This window comes from Grus americana, chromosome 4, assembly GCF_028858705.1.
Source record: "Grus americana isolate bGruAme1 chromosome 4, bGruAme1.mat, whole genome shotgun sequence".
Classification (NCBI taxonomy): Eukaryota; Metazoa; Chordata; class Aves; order Gruiformes; family Gruidae; genus Grus; species Grus americana.
This window is the reverse complement of record NC_072855.1, coordinates 60450129-60466456: the sequence shown is the minus strand read 5'-3', so window position 1 is coordinate 60466456 and position 16328 is coordinate 60450129.

Below are 16328 nucleotides of genomic sequence, written 5' to 3'. Positions count from 1 at the left end.
CAGTCATTTGTACTCTACTTTTTTTTTCTTTTTTTTTAACTCTGATCCTTGTTTTCTAATTAACTCTTTCATCCTTTGCCCAGAGAGGCTGTGGATGCCCCATCCCTGGAAGTGTTCAAGGCCAGGTTGGATGAGGCTTTGGGCAATCTGGTCTAGTGGAGGGTGTCCCTGCCCATGGCAGGGGGGTTGGAACTAGATGATCTCTGAGGTCGCTTCCAACCCAAACCATTCTATGATTTTATGATTCTATCCTTCTCTGAGGGCTTTTGCAGCTTCACTAGAAGCAAATCTGCTGGGAAGACCTCTCTACTTCTGTCAATAACAACTCCAAAACAGAAAGCTGTATTAGGAATATGATACATGGGGGAGTTTGTTTCAATTAACACTCAGAAGGAATGGTATATTTTTAGACCATAGTTTTAGAAGAAATTGTAAGTGCAAAAAAGTACTATTCCAAGCAATTTTCATTGCCAGTTTACACAGTCCTCAGCTTTTGAGCAAGGCAAAGTCAGTTGTATAGTTATATACTATACTATACTATGTCCCAGAGAGCTTGCAGTCTTAGAAGAGAAGAGGAAATGGGGATGACGTGATGTTTTCTCATAGTTGAACGAGCTGTTTGTGTCCAGGTCCAGCTAGAAGCAGATTTTTTTTTTTTAAGCTGCTGATCCTAGTGCCCTCAAATTAAATAAGCTGTGTACTGTGAGTGGAAGGGCTGTCATTTGGGTGTGTGTGTGGGGGGGTGTACATAACTCTTTCTCACCCATTTTGCACTGTTGTAAAATAACCCCAAGGCAGTGACCAAGACACTCAGAAGACAGCTGGAAATATTGTAGATGTCGTTTAATGATGAAAGGATGCTTTGTGTTTGCACAAAGAAGTATTTAATGCAATGTACTTAGTGAAAAAAATTGTTCTTTCAGAAGCAGCAGTATTCTCTATGCCAAACGAATGCCAGGAAGTTTGTTTTCTGTGAAGTGGTGGTATATGTGCACCATGTTTGGTTGAAAGCTGTCCAAAACAAATTAAATATATGTGCCTATGTTCATATTTAAAACTAAAGTGATCTCTATATTTGCAGTGTAATTATGTTTTAGTTACAAGATAACCACCTAATTATACTTTTTCATATTTGTAATTTACTGTTAATAATATAGCCAAACATTTTCCTACATGATTTATAACAATTGTGGAGTAAATATACTTAGCTATTAGCAGTATATCTCTTAGTTTGTCGAAGGGTAATATATACAATGTTGTTATTACTTTCAGCTTCACGTATATCGCCTTTAATTACATGACGAAAAGCAAAACTGTACAATAGAACAAGTCAGTAGTTACATAAATCTTCCTGAAAAATATGATCGTGTATCTATTAATATCCGTAGCTAATCTTTACTTTCAACTGATACAAACTCTGTCGTATCTCTAGTGACTGCTCTGGAGTGTGGGTGTAAGGTAATAAGCTCCTTTGCACTAAGTGATAATCACTATGAGGTCCTGCCCTAAATTGCCTCTCAGCACTAGCAGATTATGAAATGTTAAATAAATGCATATAATGGGAGGAGAACTAGACCCTGGGGTTTAAATGAGACATGCTTATAGCAAATGAATAGTTATGTTGAGTTTAAAGCAGATTAAAATACATCTTAATGGATTTTATTCTTACAGCCTTCTCTGCGTAAAGTTGTATTTATTTTTAAGTAAGGTATGCACTGCAAGCCTATGGGCATGCAGACGTAACCTTGTGCTCTTAATGCTGTGCCTTCCCTACTAGTGACTCTCCATTTTTCCTTTTCCAGAGTCTATTGTTCTTCCACCTGCTCCCATTTTTGCAGGCACAGAAAGAGGAGAGGATATGCTCTGGCATTTCGTCTCTCTATTCCCTGGCTCTAAAGAGGGAATACTGACATCATGCCAATTTTTTTTTTGTGTGAAGATAAACTTGTGGCTGTTTGTGAGGCTCTTATCTATTATGATAATGAAGGCTGTAGAACTTAGAGTAAGTGCAGGATGAGAGGACACATCTGTAGGGAAGTGTCTTGTCTCACAGGGGAGCTCTGATTAGAAGTTTTGGATGAAGGAATGCATTTCACCATAATGGTATACTGACCCTGCTAATATTACTGATGTATATTATTTAATATCCCTACACAGATAATTGCATATAATTAAAGTGGACAGACTTCTCAACTAAGTCAAGATCCTCTTTTCAAAGGACAAACGTAGCTGAGTAATCATTGCTGTTCAGTGCTCTTAGAAATGAAGTAGAATTTCTGGGTTTTGCCCTGAACTCAGTAGAAGAGAAAAACTGTAGGCAAAACTGAATTGATTGATCAGATCTGGGAAAATTTGTGCTAAGAATAATTATAAAATAAAATCTAGCATCTCTGTGTAGATCTTTTCATTAGTCCTGCCTTAGCTGGTCCCAGTTCTGTACATGGCAATCCCACGTTCATGACCCTAGAAGACACTTTGTGAAAAAGAATTGTGCAAGCCAAAATAATACACTTTCTTGTGGTACAATTTCAGAATGGTTGATGACACTTTTCTGTCTTCCTTTCTTTGACCCTGTATGGGAGTGAAATGGCTTTGTTCACACTAGATCCAGGAAGTCAGTGACTAAAGAGTGTGAGTGAGCTCTAGGTGCCTTTTTTCATGGTTGACCTGCTTGTCATTTTTGAAAAACTTTCTTCTTTCTGGAGTTTGAGGAATACACCAACATCACCCTGCATGGGTTTTTCCCCAGACTCCCATTCCCCTTGCACTGCAGACCTGCTATTTCAATTCCTAGCTCAGCTTCATCTAGTTTCCATCCTCATTGTAGTGACATGCTTCTTTCCTGCTTAACGTGTATGTCACATACAAATTATGGCACTTCAGCAAGGTCTGAAATCAAGATGTCTGTGTGCATTTGAGCATGGGAATGGGCAAATATATTTTACGCGCATATGTAAGAGATGGAAAAAGAACAGCAGCTCATTAATCAAATGATTCTTCAAGTTTGTTGTAATCTTCTAAGTCCAAATTTTCAGATGTGTCCAAGGTTTTAGGCTGTTGAATTTTAGTGGCTTAATTTAAAGAGGCTATGTCCTTACTCTGTAGTTTGATATTGGATTCCTTTACAATAACTCCATTTGGAGGGCAAAAAGGGAAACAGCTGAAATCACAAGTCAGTGCTGAACTGCCAGTCCATTTATTATGGTTAATTTTTAACAATGACACGTTATGCCATTTGGAGAGGCAGGATGCTCTTGGTTCTCATGAAAACAACAGTGCTTAACTTTTGTTTGCTTGGGAATAATTATGCCAGCTTTGGACGTATGTTTTCATACCTCCCTTCACAGTGCTTGATGATCGTCAGAAGCTGGTATCTGTCAGTAAGCCACTTCTTTTTGAAAACCACACAGTTAATTTCCAAAGGGTTCTTTCATTGACATGGCATAAATGTGATTAAATATACTATAGTTAAGTTACAGAATCCCTGAGCTTTTAATCTCAGTAAACCTGAAAAGTTAAACACCTCATATTGCTTTCAGAGCTTTATTCCATCCAGAAGAAACCATCTGCTTTCCACCAAAAATCACTCTGTTTCCTTGATCTCTTCAAATTAATCCTACTGTGATGAACTTCAATCCAATTAAAAGAACATGTAAGCAGCTGCACAGGTCTGATTACATGTGGACACAATAGTAGGTCTCCTCATAGGGGAACCAAATTAAGGGCCAATATGTTAGGCTAGACAAGGCTGGTAGCAATACTTCAAACTCTGGTATCCTGGCACGACATGCAGTATATAATAGTACCATACTTGCTAGCTATAAAGCTCCTTGCTGTCAAGGAACTCAGAGGTTTTCATGTGTGTGTATATATATATCATTACACATCCCTCTAAAGATGCTATGAGACTGAGCATTTATGTCTATAGCAAGATCTTGAAATACAACTTTATTTAGTACAGAGGGCTGAAGCATGCCACAGGGGATAAGCATTCCCCTGCTGCATTTCCACGAGCCTGTGGCAAATTGCATCTTCCTTGTTTATTCTCAGTGAAACTGCCAAAACCAGGGGGATTTGGGAGCCCAAGAGTTGCTGGAGCTTTTTTCATTTTCATACAAAAGCCTGCAGAGAAGGGGCAGACTTTTAGGCACAAATTCAGAGAAATCATCCTGCACCTCAGCCTCTGGGCTCATGCCTCTCACAAGCTGCCTCTGGGTCTCGCTGCAGGAAACATGAGGCACAGAGTTTCCCATGGAAATTTGTCTGTCTGAGCCTGTGTGTTCCTCTGCACGGCGCTTAGCAGGCTCCCAGCATTGCAAAGGCTTGTTCCACGTCACTGAGGAATTACCATCAGCTTGTGCAGATAATTTAATGAGGAGCACTTCAGAAACGTTTATTGTTATGGATCATATTGCCATGAATAGTCCTGCGGTTGGTGGTGGGCCAGGATTGGAAATGGCTCAGCGCCCAGCACATCTGCTTTCAGATACCTAAGTGGGGAGTTTGGTGGCTGGGATTTGATTGTTCCCAGGTGGGACTGCTGGAGACTATCCGGCCTTGAAAAAGAAGCAAGAGCAAGGCAATTTGGGATTTTTTTTTTTTTTTAGCATGTGTAAAGAAAGGAGAGAAGATGCCACTCTCAATTTGATCTTTGAGACATCTTTGAAGGACCTGACCATGGTGTGACCAAACCTGAAGGCTACCCCAGAAACATGATTATAAGACAATATGAAGAGCAGACCACTTTTGAGTACTGAGTCCAGCATTACAAATTAAGGCTGAAAGCTTTTATGATTAAATTGGTAGCATTACAACCTGGGCATTGGCTGCTTTTCTGTGATTGGAATAGGGCTTTTTTATTAAGGCTGTTTATATATATATTCATAGCTTGTCATTAGTGGTTAGACACTGATTTGTAGCAGCACAAAATTATCCCATTGAATGTCACCGCAGTTCCTATTCTTTTTCAACTTCTCTCTCTCTCTTTCCTTCCCTCCCTCTCTCTCTTTTTTTAACTAAAAAAAGGTGAAGACCATTACCACGCTGTTTTACGTAAATACAGCCCTAATTCAGACTAGTGTTCCAGCAGTCACATAAAAATGATTCAGTGCCAAGCTGTTTGTATCTTTAATAGCTTCTGGGATGGAAGGAATCCTCTTCCCAATAAGGCCACCTCTGAAGGACTGGAAATGTTGCAGATTTTCAGCAGAGCTGCACCGAATACTAGGATGATGAATCAGTGACTGCAGGAGCATCTAATTCAATTAAGGCTCTGCATCAAAGAACTGTGGCTGTCAACATTAGCAACCAGGTAAGGATCCTGTTGACCTGAGTATTTAAGGTGATCTTCAGAGATTTTGAGTACAGATGGCCAATATACATCTACTATTGATCCAATATTATGCCAGGTAGAAAATATGGAGCTAACTAATCTGATCTGATTAAATCTGATAATTAGTAAGAAAGCCAGAATGTGTTATTTATTAGTCTAGCATATTTTTGTCTCTTTACTTCTATGTGGCTTTCTTACATATGCCATAACCTTTGTTCTCTGGGTCACTTCTGTGTACAAAGAGACTGTAAACGGGATACACATAAATGAAAAATGTAAAGCATTACCTATAGGCTAATGCACCTAATAAAATGAGTCGGCTAACAGACTGAGCATTAACCCACTCGCTACCTCAGTGAAACATTCGAAGAGTCTTTACTGTCCAGGACAGTAAGGCAGGGACATCTTCTTCCACTGCTCCTTGGATCAGGGCTGATGCTTGATTTTGTGGAGTTTGTGTCTCCTGAGTCTTCCCGTCTTACCACCACCACCACCACCTTTCCCTGTCAGTATTTTTCATGTTCACACTCTGGACTGCTTACTGTCCCCAACTCAAAAATTACACTCTGTGTTTTCACTTTTCTGACCTTGCATGGCTTCAGGATCTGATGGACTTTCTCACACCATAACAATACCTTGACCAGTAAAATGAACCTGAAGTAAAACAAGTGCAGGTGCTGAAATACAGCCTTGCCATTAATATTTCCTCCACGTCTTCCAACTTTCCTCAAGCATTGATTGCACATTGAATCAAATTATTTCTGGGTGCTCATAAGAGAAAGAAATGGGTGGTTGCCCCTCAGTACCCTTTGCCTTGGAGTTTGCAAGTCCTCTGCCCAGGCACTGGGCTGCCAAAGCAAAGGGAGTTCTGCCTCCCTCAGTTTTGATTATAATTTTGCTGCCTTGTACATGCTGTTATCCTAGATACATCTCTGTTATCTCAGAATAAGGAATAATAATGTTCCTCTGTGGAAATCAGCCTTTGTCTCCACCACCAGTGTCTTTATAGGGATATATTTCAGCATGGGGAGGTTCATATATAGGGGCTTAAATAGCCAGATTTCCTAAAGTACTGAGCAATAATATCAGCTGAGATCCCTTAAGTAAAAATGATAAAGAGACCAAAGACAATGCAGTATTTCTGGGTTGGTTTTGGAGTTTGGGGTTTTGTGTTGTGGTTTTGTTTTTGGCTTTTTTTTTGACCCTCAGCTGGTTTAATTGGGAGATACTGGTTGGCTAACATTTGTAATAAGAACTTATCTTGCTTCTGAGCCTTATTTAGGCTGTTTAAAATAGCCTGGTTACAGACACCAGCTTTTGCAGTATCTGGTTTTCATTTCATTAGATGAGGTTCCATGAAGGTGGACGCTGTTCAGACAGTTCACCAATATTATATAGCTGGGACTCTGTAATACACATTTGGAGAATGCTGAGAAGGGCCCATCATATATAGTGTTATATTTTAATACAAATTTTGTTCCAAGAAGGACGTGCAGCTCACAGTGTAAGGCAGTTCAGTGTCATTCAGAATCACCTGAAGAGCAGGCTTGGAGACCTCAAACTCTGACTGTTATTAACTCTTTTTAAAAACAGCCTGGGTAAGTGCAATTTGCATGACTAGTCTACTTGATGCTGCTGTGGGCAAGTGATTGAACAGATATTCTCTTGATGTCTCTTCCACCTCTATTTCCTAAGATTTTCTAAAAGCCTTTCTAAAGTTAACAGCACCTGCAATCATGGAGAAAACAGATCTAGTGGTCAGTTATTTCTATGAGAAATTAATAATCTGTGACATTAGACAGCAAGACTTGCAACACCAAAATACACTGCGTGGTCTGACTCTCCTGTTCCACACATGGGAATAAAGCAGTGGCAATGCCACAGAAGGCTAGAAAGTTACAGTGACTTAAAACTGGTGTTGAAAATAATGTCTATGTGGATCAGTGTTTTCCCCTGCACAGACAATAAAGTGAACGAGGATCTTTAACCTTGTGCAGGGTCTTTGCCAAGTAGGTTCAAGAGATGCTTTGCTATTTTTGAGAGCTATGGAAGGATGTTTTGCAAGTATCATGTATGAAATTCCTCCAGAACCTGTCTGGCAAACTGGTTTTAATATCTGTCTGAGATATTAGGAGGTTATCAACAAGAAGGTCATTCCCAGTGGCGTTCTTTTCAGGGGCTGAATGATCCCAAGCAAGGGCAGATAAAATGAAGCCAAAGTGAGTGTTTGTTAGCTAAGGAAAACATTCTTTTCTGATGCTGTCAATCACGTGCACAGAAAGAGAGATTCAATCATAGTGAAGGCGTTGGACATTCAGCTCAGCTTGATTTTTCAATTTTATAAACAGTAGGAGGCTCAGGAAGAAACAATGAGGAAAAACAGGGCTGTAGAATCAGCAAATAGAGTCAACTTTTGATTCCTATGCCATTTAAATCCAAATTATAGTCATTTACTCAGTTCAGAGAGGCTGAATTTTCACTTTTTTTCCAATTTAGGTAGCTGTGACAGCAGACTCTATGAAAAAGCCTTCAAATTTAATTGACAAATTCAGACCTCCTTTCCCCCCCCCCTCATTCTCCTATGGCAAATGTAATCCCATATAATTATTTGTGTTAGAAACAGTACAGAGCGTGTAATAACCTTTGCAGTTAGCAGGATAAAAGACGTGTTGTTAGTAAACTCATAGACACAGATTCCCATCCTGCCGGACCTCACAAATCAACATCGCAAGGACACAGCCTTTGCTTGGAGTCCTGGTTCCTGCTCTGCTCCTGCAGGAGCTGCGTGTACAGCTGAGATTCTCTCTTTCTTGCTGAAGAATAATTTTTAAAGACAATGATTATAATAGTAGTAATTATTTCTCATCAGATATTTCAATCTGAGAAGAAATGTTTCCTTTTTTTTCTCTATTTTAAAACCTCCTTACGAGAAGGTGAAATTTCCTATACTTAAGAAACACTGTCTTATTTATCGAATGCCTGTAATTTATCAAATGGCCATAATATTTATCAAAATGCCCATAGATTTATTCCAGTTAACATACAATTAAAACAATTTATTCAACACGGGAAAAAAAGCAGTGAAAAGCTTTGCTTGACCAAAATCCTTGGGCAGTTCAGTACTTTTGGGAGGTAGGACGCAGTATTTTGTCTAAATGAATGAGGCATAAATCCAGCTAATTCAGATTCCTCAAGATCCCCATGCTTGGTGTTTTCTGTGGACTGAGTGGAGACCTTCATACTCTTTGCTGGTAGGACACATGGGCATGGGGATTTGGGTGGAATTTTTAGTGTTTATGCCCAAAATCTGGCAGGCAGACTCCTACATTTTAAAAATCTTATCCTGTGGACTTCCTTGCGTTCAAAAATGTTTTTTAAAGAGCTAGATTAAAATCCCCTTGGAAATTTTGAAATATGACTTAAGAAGTCCTCTGTTCTTCATGTTGGTTCTGGCAGTTCCATGTAAGTGGCTGTGTGCAAGCATCACTGTTGCCAGGGCATAACCAGTATGCAGGACCTCTTCTAGTTATTGTTGAGCACCCTCTCCTGGCTCTCTGCTATTTGCACATAAGTCATCTCATGAACTGAGTGCTCTGGGATAAACTGCAGCGCCCAGCTGAGTTTAGGAGGATGTCTTTTCAGATGGTACGAGTTGCTGCTCTCCTTTAAGCCTACCCGACTTTTCAACAGCCTAGCTGGTTTACAGCTGAGAAATCCTTCTAGTGGTGAAATTCCCCAGTAAGGATTTTTTTTCTTTCCTCTAATGCTGTTTCTAATTGGTCCCAGAAAAGCACTTGTAGACTAGAGAATACAATGCATCAGGTATAATCTGATAAGGGGATTATGCCCATTTGGTAAAAGGGTGTTTATTGGGTGACTGAGCCTACATTCACATCTCTCAATGGATCTTATCTTTCTGTTAATACCTCAGGAGGCCTAAGGCTGAGTCTAGGGATGAATTGGTGTGTCATAAAGCAAGTTTATTTGCAGGGATTATGGCAATAAGCAGCAGCTACAATGAAAATAGGAGCTGAAGTTGGGGGATTACCACTCAGTTAAGAGTTACAATGTGAGAAACAATCATCTGATTTTTGGATCTCTTAATAAATACAGTTGGGGCACATGAAAGTTTTCCTGCACTACGTGACTGTCTGCTTGCCATGACGAATGCAGTCCAAAATTCTTTGCTCAAGTCATTGCAGGAAGGGCAAAAATCTTCACTCTTTATTGGTCTCCTATTATTCCACAGTCATGCAGCCAGGTAGCATTATTGCTAAATTTAACAGTTTCCAGGCACCTAGTCTGGATCCATCCAGTAGCTTCAGGTATCTAATGAAGGCACCTACCTTAGGTCTCAATTTGTAGGAGTTAGGCATCCCTAGAGGGCCGGGTTCATGCTTTGGAATGATCTACCTCCGGTGAGTACAGCAGGAGCCCAGGGAGATGAAGTTCTTCATTTTGGTCCCTGATGGATAGCTAGGGGGCTCTGCTGTTCTTATCAGCCCATGTCCCTGATGGCTTCAGAGACTTATTTGCTCTTGGTACATACTGTACCTTGAGGCAATCACCACTGCACAGCGTACACAGTCTAAGAGCAAGGATCCTCCTAAAGGTGCTAACAAGAGCTACAAAACAGCATCATAGCCAGTTCCATGACTGCTGACAATTTTAAACATGCAATTTAAGTGCTTCCAGGCTGTCTTAAAGCCGTAACATCACCCAGACTCTCTGAGATATTTGTTCTAATTATCATGTTAAATAAAACATTGATTTAGCAAGGAGTTTCTAACATCGATCCCTCTCATCTTACTCTCAGGCACCGTTCTTACTCAACCCAAGGCATTCTCAGAGGAAAACGACATTTCTGAGCACAGGGAACATCATCACAGAGCGTGCACCAAACAGTGGGAAGCTAATTTGCAGTAGCCGAGGATTACACTACATCACCATTTTATTGCACTGTGCTCTGTGGTTTTGTATTCCTATACAGTGAGTATGGCTCTGGCTTTTATGGAGGAAAGCCGTCATCCTCCCCTAGATGCTATCGTGGGACTGTTTGGTGTAAGTAAAGATATCCTATTCAGGTCTTTGATTTCAGCCTTCTAGCCAGCTTTCATTTTGGATTACCCTCAGTTAGAAGGTACTTTGAATGTTTCGGCTGTTTAATTAGAGAATGGGAATAAAGAAGCAGGTAGAAACAAAGAGAATACAGAAGTATTTTCAGGTCATTGCGAAATCAGAGCAGCAGTGTTACCGAATTTGAGTGGATGTGAGCAGGGGCTGTTTCAATTTGTGTGTGACTTTGATACAAGCAAAGAGACCAAAGTCTTACGGTTTTTAAGTCAAGAGGCTCAAAGAATAAATTGACTGCAGCTGAGATCTGAAGCAGAATACTTTGTTTATTTCCTTTGTATGTGTGAGAGTACACCTTTTAAACTGCCAGAGAAACTCCCTAATTTGCAATAATGAGATTAACTGGCAGAGAAAGAACAGCACAAGAAGAGACATCATATCACAAAATATTCATATCCACACTGAAAACAATCATCCTGGCTTTCTTTTGTCTGATTCCTAAATCACTGGGCCAGAATTTCATCAGGAATAAATGCAAGCAGATCTGCTGATTGCACAGGGCTGTGTTCACCAAACTATCCCTGGTTTATGCCAGCTTGAGTAAGGAAAGAATTCATAATATGGGGCCTCACTGTAGATGTGGCTTTGCTAGACAATGTTTATTGCTGTTGATTATCATTTTTGTCAAGAAACAGTACAAGGGGAGACCATAATAGGCATGGAGCAAAGATGGCTTTTGGGTGAAGGTCAGGGTGGGAGCAGGTTGCTTGCCTAGCTGCAGGGATGATGTTGATGACTGTGATTTTTTATTTATTTATTTATTTATTTTATTATTTTTTAATTTTTTTAATTTTGTGTGCGTGTGTGTCTGGGCTGCAGCATTCCTAGCTGGGACTCCCTGCGTACACACATGACATCCAGCACAAGTGGCATGGTGCCTGCAGCTGTCATACCTGGCCAGGTCCGTGTTGCAGTGTATCTTCAGATCATTTCTAGCACTAGCCTGAGTCAACAGTGATGCAGGTTTTTTTTGTCCACACTAGGCTTTCAAGCAAGTGTAGGAGCTTTGTTACTTGCACCAAATCTACTCCCCTGTGTCTTTCCCATCCCTGTTATCTGGGCTGGCTAGATTAATGCTTCTGAATAGGCCTGCATGGGATAAAGCCCTATTTTCTCTTTTTACAGTAGACCTAGTGGACTTCATCAATACCCTCCATAGGCAGAGACCAGTTGCAGAGTGAGAAGAGTGCATTATACTTTCCAATACACCTGTAATCACTTGCTGCAGAGCAAGGCTTTCCCAGCTTCCTTAACATCCACAAGCCAAACCCTCATCTGGAGTAACTTGGCGGTACTCCACAGAGTCAACAGAGCATAGCCAAACTGCAGCAGCCCAGAGCTGGGCCCTGCATCTTGAAGTAAGTGAATTTGTTCGGCTAATTGCACGCAAGTGCTCCCTCTGAGCACCTGTAAATTGTTGAGTTTAATAGGGTGGCAGCTGTTGCCGGCTGCCTGGGTTCTTGCTGCCTTGGAAGTAGTTGGGAGATGAGAGCAGCAACTTGCAGCGTGATTATCTTTTTCTCCATTTCCTCTCAATTTCATTGTCATCTTCTTCTCTCTTAAGAGCGCTTAAAAGCATTTGTTGCTCCTTATAACACCCACAGGAGCTGTTGTGAAGTGCACTTTTTGTGCTTAAGGTTTCAAAGCCTAAAATCTCTGACCTTAAGAGGTTTGGAGAGTGGCTTAGTTTGAAGTCTGCTGCCGTACAGACACCTGCAAAACATTGAACTTAAGCTGGCACAGCTGGCAGGAGGGATGGCTCATAATGATGGGTGGTTATATTGCTGCATTTCAGTGCCCTAATTCTCCTGCATGAATTTGAGTTTGCTGCTGACTGAGTGGGAAGTAGGTGCCTGAATATTTGAATGGATCTGGCCTTTGGATTTGAGAGCTTGATGCCCATAATAGGGCAATTGCTTTTGCAAACTGTAGTAGAAGAGATGTAGAGATGGTAGCAATGCATGAGAGATTTTTTTTTTTGGTAGTTGCACAAGATGATCAAATCAGGGGAAAATCAGAGCTTTCTGTGTCAGTTGCTGTAAATAACCTATCTGTGCACTGGAAGGAATTTGGAACATCTGGCCATGGGATTTACCTGGCTGGAGTAAGCCTCAATTTGCAGATGGCAGAGTGAGCTGAAGCCCTTAATGCAGGTACCTCCATCAATTCTTGAAGTGCATTGGGGAAAATCTTCCTTGTAATGCATTACAGACAACCAGAAAGGGCTCTGGCAGTAGTTGTGTTGCTCTGAAGTCTAGCTGGGCTTATCACAACTCCTTCGCCACTCCCAAAGTGGGTAAGGATTGTTGGCTCTGCAGTTGTAATGGTTGAGTGCGGGCAACTCTGCTACCTCAGTTAAGAGTTAGGATGCCATGGACTTCCCAGCCTTTCTATTTTTGTAGGATAGAAACCTGTGTGTATACCTGGAGTCCTCCAGAAAACATTGCCTTCACATGTAGCTTTGTGCTGCTGTGTCCCTTCGGTTCTAGGTTGTAAGGCATGTGTTTGCCTAGGTGCGTTTCTTTGTGTTGCAACTGTGTCTGGGTGTGTGACCTATATGTATAAATGAACATCAAGGTTTATGAGGAGATCCCCTAGTATAGAAGTATTGCCTGTAGTCTTACTTTAGAAAAATGAACTTTTGTATTAATGTACTGCTGGTAACAGAGGAAATCCTGGCCCCAAGCAGTCAGAGCAATCCTCAGCCAGGGAGGATTTGTCCCTTCCAGGAATAACCAGGCAGAGCAGGAACATACTCTGCCTGATGTCAAAGTGATGCCATGTCACAGCAAAATCCTCAGGAGTCATTGGGAAGGGAGAGGAGGGGGAAAGCCACATGCAAGGACCTGACTCTGTCATGCCGCAGGTAGGATGCTCCCCTGGCAGGGTGCGGTGAAGCCTGCATGCCAGGTGCTGCTTCCCAGCACCATCAGCATTTTAAATTCAGCAGATGAAACAAAGTACAGTAGATCTCATCCCCTGAGCTGGCACCAAAATAAGATGGCAACCAAAGGAAATACCCAGGCTGGTGAGCTTTTGAAAACCTGGATGTTGGGTTTGGAATTGCATTTCTTTTTTTTTTTTTTTTTTCCCCCTATCCTTTGTTTATTGTTATACTTGCTACATGGCCAGGGACTCTTCTCTGTTCCTGACCATGGATTGCCTTTCTTTGGCTTCCAAGAGGGAATAAGTTTAACCAGTATGTTAATAAAAGAACAAGGCCTGTCAAGATTAATAGTCACATGAAATAATGTGTGAAGAACATTCAGCTATAGCTGACCTCAGGAGAGAAGAGTTTCCCAAATATATTAACAGAAAGAAGGAAAAGGGACAATTTGTCTTTCTCCCCAACTACTGTTTGGATCAGCTGAACTGTGCTTGGTTATTTACGGAAATCTGGGCAGCCCAGGTTAGGGGCACATCAGATACAAACCCGCTAGCCCATGAGCTGTGACCACCCCCCCCCCCCCCCCCCCCCCCATCCCACAGGACCAAGCTCTTAGTGGGGTAGATCCAAGAAAGCCAACTTGTCTCCACTACAAATCTGGCCCCATTGCTGTTCTTCGCTTTTTGACTAAAAATCCAGAGTTGGCTTTGGCATCAAGTAGCCAGCTTAGAGGGGCACCGCTTAAAGCAGATCCAGGAGGTAAGAACTGCTTTGCATGCAGGCAAACAGCACCTGGTAAGGAATATTGCTGCCCACAGAGAGAAAGATTGGGGGAGAATTGGCAGTGAAAGGGTAAAAAAAAAAAAAAAGTTTGTGAAACCATTAGAAAAATGTGGCTTTTGCTAAAACTTGGAGTGTCGCTCCACTGGGAGCTCTTCTAGCCCAGGGGCTGTTTGCTGTTTGAGATCATTAATAGCCAGCTCAATTTCCTCCAGCGTGATTGGCTGAGCCAATGTATTCCTATTAATTTGACTGAGCTCAGAGACAGAGGTTTTCATATTTCCTCTCTTCAAGTTGCTGGTACCTTCTGGGATCTCAGGCATATAGAGGTCTTGAGGAATCCTGACAAATTCAGACTTGGGGGTACATTTTCTAAGTGCTTGACAGGGGTTTAGCTGCATACTGATGGACAGTGTTTGGGTAAAACATTGCAGAATGGTTTTAGCATAAACCCTGTGGTGTTTGGTACTGTATTTTAGGGAGTGATGCTATCTCCAGGAATAATCTAGCCTTTTATTTGGGCTTCCAGAGAATTTGCTGATATTCTGCCTGATTTTTACAGTGTAAATAAAATTGGTTTGGATGTTTATAGCCCGGATCAGGAGCTGCTGTAAGCTATATAGCCCAAATAATAGTGGTGAGATCTATTGAAATGCCACTGGGTTATAACCCATGTGTAGCTGCCCCAGCCTCCTTCCTTCCCCTGTGTTACTTTGAGTGGTTAGGAGTGTTTGTCCATTGACTAAACTCTTTCCTTTGCCTGAGATGATTTAAACCCACCCTAAATAAAAGCACGTGAATTAGCAGAGCAGGAAGGTGAAAAATTACTCTTCTGTTTTCTGAATCATTGTGAGGTTTGGCACATGGGTCTTGCTGCTCCCTGGAGCAAAGTGAGGCTTTTGAATTGCTGAATGAAAAAAAGAAGAAAAAAAAATTCCCTGCTTTATCTGTCTCTGGGTTTAACCTGGAATTCTGTCCTAGTCGAACTTCAGTGACATCCCTGTCCATTTCCACAAAGCCTTGAGCATACCAGCTTAAAAGCAATTTGTATATATCATTCATCCAGGTGCCTTCATGCTTGACTATGAGAGTGCAGAAATGCCCAAAACGTGATGCCTGGCCAGAGAGCTGCTCTCCATGCCTAAGATGACAGGCAAGGAGTGGATTCAGATGCAGACACAGAAACAGCCAAAAGAGAGGTAATACTGGGAGGCATGTGGCACAGCAGCCTCAACACATGGGCTAATTCACTATTGCCAAGGGTGTTCTGAAATGATGTATGTGCAAGAAACCAGTGCATCAGGATAGAGAAGAGTTCAGGTATGGATGATATAGCGTTTATACTGCACATAAAAGAGCTGAGATGCACAGGGCTTAGCTGTCTACCATGAGGAACTAGCTCCAGAGAGGACAATGCTTCATTGATAGAAAAGAGTGGTATATTTTGTCTGTGTGTGTGATTCAGTTAATCAGCAAAATGTGCAACAATTTGCCTTAATGTGAAACATGTACCTTGATCAGCAAATTATCTGCTTGCACATTAAATTATGCACTGTGATCTCTGAGGTGTATTAAATATTGAAATCGGAAATTTTATCATTAATGCAAACCTAATGAACAACAACGACATTATGCGCCTCGGTTGACTTTTGTCAGAAGCAATCCATTGTAGTTGGAAGGTGACTTTTCTGAGTCTCTGGTGGTAATATGCCAATTATTTGTTATCAATGCCCCTGGAGGTTTCAAATGCCTACCATGGATGTTTTACTCAGACTGTGTATGGAGTAGGGTTTCTCAGTATGTAGATAAAAGCCAATTTGAATGGACTGGAGGAAAGAGACCAGTTTTTACCACGCAGATTTATAGCTGAAGGCATTCTACCAGCTTCTGTATTTCAGCTTCTTTCATCCTATGAGGTGGCTTTTAGGATGTGCAGTTTCTTTGGACTTTGGGTAATAAAAGCACAAGGTGATGCCTTCACCTACAGTTAATGTCTAGGTGCCTAAATTAGAATATATACATATGCAATGCAAAAAGTGCCTGAGGATGACTCTAGGTAATTCCGTCTCTGAAATGTTTATTATCGGGATTATTAAGCCATCAGAAATCCCACTCAAGATCAAGGTCCCGTTATAGCAGACTGCCTCTCCTGTCTTTGCTCTACACTTTAAACAGAGGGGTAGGAAAGCAGTGTGA